The sequence below is a fragment of the Streptopelia decaocto genome (assembly GCF_964273445.1).
Source record: "Streptopelia decaocto genome assembly, chromosome: 5".
Taxonomy (NCBI): Eukaryota; Metazoa; Chordata; class Aves; order Columbiformes; family Columbidae; genus Streptopelia; species Streptopelia decaocto.
Genome location: NC_138659.1, coordinates 71,959,286 through 71,965,677, shown reverse-complemented (window position 1 = coordinate 71,965,677; position 6,392 = coordinate 71,959,286). Strand labels below are relative to the sequence as shown.

Sequence of the window (6,392 nt, the reverse complement as noted above, 5' to 3'; positions counted from 1 at the left end):
AATGGCTTTAATTTTGTTTTTAAAGGTACTCAGTCTTGAAGTTTTTGTCTTTGAAGGGTTTTTCATTGTTTTGCATTAGCAACAGAAACATTTCAATTAAAAAATGGGATTTCTGCACACTGTGAGCGGAATAGACACAGCCCAGCTGACAAGGGGTTTGATGTCACATTGCTAAACCTCGATGACAGCCGCTGCTCGTGAATCAGCTCTGGGATGTGAGCTTCCAGGAGTTTTAACAAGATAGAACGATTTAAAAGAAAAAAAAATCAGCAGAAACTCTGTGTTCTTACAAGCTCTTCTTGCCTGTGTCACGTCGGCGTGATGGCGAGCTGTGCGTGCAATGGTAAAGTTAAAGGAAATGAATAAACCTGTTGGCTGTTTGTCTGTGTTTTGGATGTTGCAGCTCTCTGGGGGGACGGGGACGGCGGAGGGACGGGGACGGCGGAGGGACGGGGACGGCGGAGGGACGGGGACGGCGGAGGGACGGGGACGGCAGAGGGACGGGGACAGCGGAGGGACAGCCGTGCCCAGCACTTTCAGCCCAAGCCCATGGGTGTGAGCTGCAGCGGGGAAGTTCGGGCTGGCCGTGAGGAAAGGGGGTCGGCCGGGCTGCCCGGGACACTGCGATACACAGCACTCTGAATTCTCACCTGAGCACTTGTGTATCTCTCTAGGGTTTTTTTTTCCACTCTTGTGCACTAATGTACTTTTGGAGTGAACTAGATGTGTTTGTGTGTCATATGCTCATGCAAATCAATGAGTATCTATAATCTGAGGGAGAATTCAAAAGTTGACAGGTAAATTGTTTTGAGGGTATTCTGCTAATTGGAAAACTGAAGCTAAAGTAGCCATTAATTAAGTTAGCCTCCTGAAGTGGGTATTTGTTCATCTTCTTATGTATGCAATTTTAATGAGCAGGTTCTTTTTAAAAGCGTTGTTATATTGTGAACTACTTTAAAAAGAAAAGTTTAACTCATGCAGAGTGCACCTGTTGTCATTGATTATATTCAAATAATAGGTTAATTAGACTGAAGGAACTAGTTAGTTTTTTATGAGCTTTCTAAAGCTTGTAACTCAAATTCAAGAGACTCATGTTGACAGAAGACGACTCACCGCGGTGATCTGCTGGGTACAGTTTGTAAACCTGTTGTGCGACACTGGTGTGGGACGTTCTCTGGCTCAGCTCCTGCGGGGGTTTTGTTGGCGATGTGTGTGGGGTCCTGGGGCGGTTTCCCGGGTGCTGGGGCAGAGGCTGTTGCACAAGCCGTGGGGTGGGGGTGGGCGCGATAACTTCAGCGTAATTCTCAGAATGGCAGCACAGAGTGTTTGCAGCGGCCGTTTCCAGCGCAGGGGTCGGCGTCCTGTCCTCGGGAGCTGCGCTCGAGGAAAGGGACGCTTTGCTCTCACCGCGTGCAGCAAGAAAAGCCCCTGGCAGCGATGTTGCCAAATGTTCTCCCGAAATAGCATCTTGCCCACCAGCTGCCTCGTGCCCCCTGACATATGCTGCGCAAAGTGTCGTTGCCAACTCGTCAGCAGTTGCTTCTCATCGTATTTCCCATTATCTGTTTATGGTTAAACAGAGCCCTGAACTCTGGTGGTCTGTAGTAGCCTTTCACCACTATTGCTTGGAAAACAAAGCATGATGAAAGTGTATTTATATTTTCAAAAGACACAGTGCAAGCCATAGAAAGAGCATTTATCATGGAGTGAAATACAACTGGTTGGCATACAGGATCAGTTTTCTCTAATAGATGCATATCAGATGCTAATTGACATAAAAACATCTGATTATTCTTAGGTGAGAAGAACAACAGATTATTTTTTTTCTCATGGAATTTTTGTCAGTTTTCCAAACTTGAGCGAGAATCTGTGGGTTAGAAGTTGGCAGGGTTCCTTATTAGCCCTGTATTTGGTTGTATTACCTGTAGTTTTTTACACTGTGTTTATCAATATGGTCTATAAATGTATTCTGGACTTGAGTCCTTAACCTCAGGCTGGTCTAAGTTTAACAGGGCACTTTGCTGCCCTGTCTTTGCCCCCCACCCCATCCCAGGGGGGTACCTGCTCTCAGACCTGGCCCAAAACCAGAGCACAGACCCCGCTCCCCCTGAATATTGTCAGTGAGGCTCTTTCTGCACCGCAGTCCTCGCCCCCAGGCTCCTCGGGAAAGCAGATCTCTTTCTTTATGTCCAGCCTAATGTCCTAAAACCAGCGGCTCAGCTCTTGTCTGGCTCCTGCTGTCCCGCGCCCCAGTCCGGGCAGCGCCGTCCTGTCCCGGCTGCCTCCGGCCCGTGTCCCGGGGCCGTTCCAGGAAGGAGCAGCACAACCTTCATTCCTGGCGCTGTCCGTGTGTCCGGGACAGCTTCTGCGGAGGGACGGTGCCGGAGCTCTGTTTACAGCGGCGGGGCCAAGCCTGCCCTAGTTAGTCACGGTTTCTTGTCCTGTTTACCTTCCAGCAGCGTCGGGAGGCATTTCACGTGGCTGTTCAGAGAGGAAGGAATCTGGGGAGAAGGAAAGAGCCGCAGAGCTTTGCTGCAGCGAGCAGTCCTGACCGCCGTACCCTGGGAACCGCAGCTTTACGCTGCTCAACGCAGGGATTATTTTAGGGTGGGTTTTTTTTTTTCCCTCCCCAAAATAGAAACAAAAGAAAGTCTTTGACAGCTGGATCACCCCTGACTGAAGAAAATGTTCTCTTGTGTTTCTCACGCTGTGATCCAGTAACTGCTCTCTGGCGTTATAAGGAAAGATCTTGAGCTAAGCAAAAAATTCAGGCGGCTTCTCAGCACCCTGTGAGCACTTCTGTATAAAACACCTTTTTAGTAATGTCAAAACTATTGCTGCTGGGAGAGCATCTTGGGGATGGTTGCTTTGGATGTTTGGTTGAGGAGCTACAAGGGTTTTCTACTAAATTGCGTTGCTGTGGTTTTGAAAACGGTTTTGCGTGCCCGCGGCGCCTCTCTAGGAGCAACGCTGCTGATGGGGATGGGGAACAGCTACTGCTGATGCTCCCTGAAGGTGAGTTACTTCCTCAGCGGTGGATCATCCGACATTTAGCAAAATATTCTTACAGCAGTTCCCCATGGTTTTGCATGTTTGCACTCCTCCCGACCCATTCGGCTCATACCGATAGTTTTAAAGCACAGAGGACATGAAGTACGGCTGTGGACATGCTCTGTTTGATTGTAGCAAGGTTGTAATCGCTTCCATCAGAGCCGCCCTTGATTTTCAGTTCTCAGATGAGTTCAGATAGTATGTTCCGTGGAGATGTGAATGTGTTTTCTCCTGTGGAAGCAGCAAAGTGCCAGCGAGCCCTGGGTGCCGGTTGGTGTTTGTGCTTCCCCCGGCAGGTAAAGTCCTTTGCAGCCCCTCCTGTGCGCGCTGGTCGTTACTGCTGAGGGCTGCGTGCTTTATTTCCATGCAAGTTAGGAATTCTGTCTTGTTTCAACCAAGATTCTTCTCGATTAACTTTAAGGTTATTATTTCCCTTGACCCAAGTGGATCTTTGCTTCGTCCTGCCCAAGCTGCTCTGTGCCATTTTGCTTTGAGACTTGTTCATCGCGGTTCCAGACTCGGCACTGCAGAGGTGCCATCCTTCTGTTTCTCAACTGGAATAACTAGCAAAAGGAACCAGGGGTGTCATTGCAGGCTTTCAGTTTAAAATGGGAGCCGAATGTCCGCTGTCTTGTAACAAAACCCAAATAAATCTCTGTTTTGTCACTTGCTGGTTTTTCTACATACGGTTTAGAAGCTGGCTCCCCTGAACACACTCTTATCTAACTAGAACTGGTTTTGGGGACAGTCAGTGTCACTCTGTGATGTGCCGCACGTCTAGAGATGGCCCTTTGTGCTATTTTAAGTCCTATGCAGCTGGTGAACTATGAATGTCTTGCTAAGATATTCATTTTCAAGTTATCTTTGAAGGGAACGTGTATTATTTGGTTTGAATGGAATTGCTCATCCCTCTTCTTCTCTCAGATTGAAGTAGAAATTATCTTGATTTCCCAGGTTGGAGAAGATGGATGTCAGACACAGAAGCGAGTGAGTCATATCTGTGAGAGCAAGATTCCTGTTCCGTGACACCTTCCGAAGTGTCGGTGTCTCATTTTCCCACCCGGCCGCAGCTGCTCCGCTCTGGGAAACTGCCGTCTGGAATAATTCCGAACATTTTTGGGTTTGTCCAGCCTCACCCAGTTTTTAATTGTAACTCATGCATTTTCCACTGGAGAAGAAGCGTCCAGAGCCCGTCACCAGGCAGCTGTGAGTCACCCCTGCGCCAGGTGTGGCTGCAGATCCTCCCTTGGCCCCGAGGATCCGCTCTTCACTGCATCTGGGCTGCGTGGCAAATCAAGCGTGGGATAGGACTTACTCAACTCGGAAGTATTTCCTACTGTGTAAAACTGACACGGGTACCTAAGGGGGGGTATAAAGAGAAAAAGAAACGCTACTCTCTGAAAGAAAATATTTGAATCTTACTGTAAACACTCCAGTTAGGAAAACCCCTGTTTATTGAATGCTGGAACAGGCTGCCAAGAGCCGCACTGAAGACCTGTGTGTGGGGATACGCATGAATGTAGGAAATTATGTTTTTTCTTGATGCAGCTTTTCTGTTTGAGGTACAGAAGGCTTGAATGAAGACTATTTTCTCCCCTCTTACCATGCTGGTTGCAGTGTGTGATTTCAGGAGGGTCAAAAGACCAAAGGGCCACAAGGACCAAATTAATGAACTGAACACAAGCACAGTTCCCAAGCCGTCCCCCGTTTGTTGTGAGCTGCTGCAGGAGGTGTGTGTTCTGATGGCAGTGCTGCCGTAACCCCGGGCTGTCTGCCCTTGGGCCTTTGGGTTGGGAAGAGCCTCAAGCAAAACTCTTCAATGTGGGTTTTTAGGAGAGATGGGACTAGATGAGATGTTGAAACCTCTTCACAGCCAGACAAGTGTTCTGTGCACTCTTTGTCCAAGGGGGTGGTGGTGTTTGGTTGGCTTCCAGAGCTACTGTCCTCTTAAACTGATTGACTCTTCAGTAAGAATTAAAAGTGTGCTGAAAATAACATTAGAGTGTTTAAGTTATAGTAAAATAATGGAGAAAATTCACTGTTGGAGTAAGTAGCACTAACATATGCCAGAGCTAAGTCTAGCTGGAAGGCTTAAAAAGGGTATTTGAGATGTCAGGGATATTGGTCACACAACATGCACTTCACTACAGGATCAATACGGTGACATTTAAAATGATTGCCAAATTCTGCCTTAAATCGCTCTGTCTTGTGCACCCTTTAGCATTAATGGTGTGTGAGGAGGAGGATGTTCCAAGCCCGTGGAAGCCGTATTTCGGCAGGTTTCACGGCCCGGCTGAGGGCTGCCGGCGGGACGAGGATGCTGCGCTGGCGGCAGCTGTGTGGCGGTGCCCAGCACGGCCGAGCGCCCGGAGCTGGGGCGCCAGGGCCGATTGGTGCCCCGCAGAGCTGCTGGCCGGGCACCAGCTGCTCCGGCACCAGCCGCGCTTGGCAACGCTCCGCTCGGCCAGGGCGTCGCGTCTGTGGACACCGGCGTAGCCTCCAAACTCCCTATTATTCCAAACGCACATGCCAGCGATGCACCGGTTTGCTATGAACCTCACACACACGTCGCAGGTCTTCCGCAGCGTTCATCGTAAGTTTCTGTCGAAAAAGAGAGATGTTTTTTGTGTGTTGTGGTTACAGTTTGTCTGGCAAAACATGTCAGGAAACAGGCTTGGGTCCTGGGGTGTTCCCGCCATGGCCAGCGGGTGCTCTGAGCAGGACTGGGACCGCAGGGGATGTTGCTGTGCGTTGGGTGCAGGTTTGTGCTGGGGCGGGTGAGCGGGAGAAGGGCCGGCAGGACTGGGACCGCAGGGGATGTTGTTGTGCGCTGGGTGCAGGTTTGTGCTGGGGCGGGTGAGCGGGAGAAGGGCCGGCAGCGCGGCTGAGCGCGGCTGCGGCTCCGTCCCCGGCCAACGCGCGGGCTGGGAACGCGGCGTGTGCCGGGAGCCGGGGCAGCACCCCGGGAAAGGGACATGGCTGTTTGCTAAATATCCGTCTCCATTGTTTGAACTACCCCGCATCCTTACCACAAGCTTATAAAGAGTTTATAGCCACCTCCCGACTGAAACGGAATATCTTCATTGCGCAAGAATACAAGTTTTATTAGTAGCGCAAGTTGTCTCTACTTTTGAACTGTTGTTTTTTTCAGCTCAAAATTCAAAAATGAAGCCTTTTGTACCGATTCATTTACATTTTGGTGTCATACACGCTGCCAACAGAAGCACACACATGTTAAACAAAGCATTAAGGTTCTTGTTTTCTCGTATTGCAAGCAGTGGTTGGTTACCTGGGCAGGTGCCTTTGCTTTGCTGTGTCAGGACTCACTGCGTACAGGCTCA

At 49.6% G+C, this 6,392-nt stretch overlaps 1 long non-coding RNA gene across 1 annotated transcript; it reads left to right on the top strand.

The window, feature by feature from the left end:
• Nucleotides 1-2,426: 2,426 nt before the first annotated feature.
• LOC309440425 lies at nt 2,427-6,162 on the top strand. The gene is made up of 2 exons (XR_014184197.1): nt 2,427-3,015; nt 4,006-6,162. It is a non-coding gene; the product is annotated as an uncharacterized lncRNA (long non-coding RNA).
• The last annotated feature ends 230 nt before the right edge of the window (nt 6,163-6,392 follow it).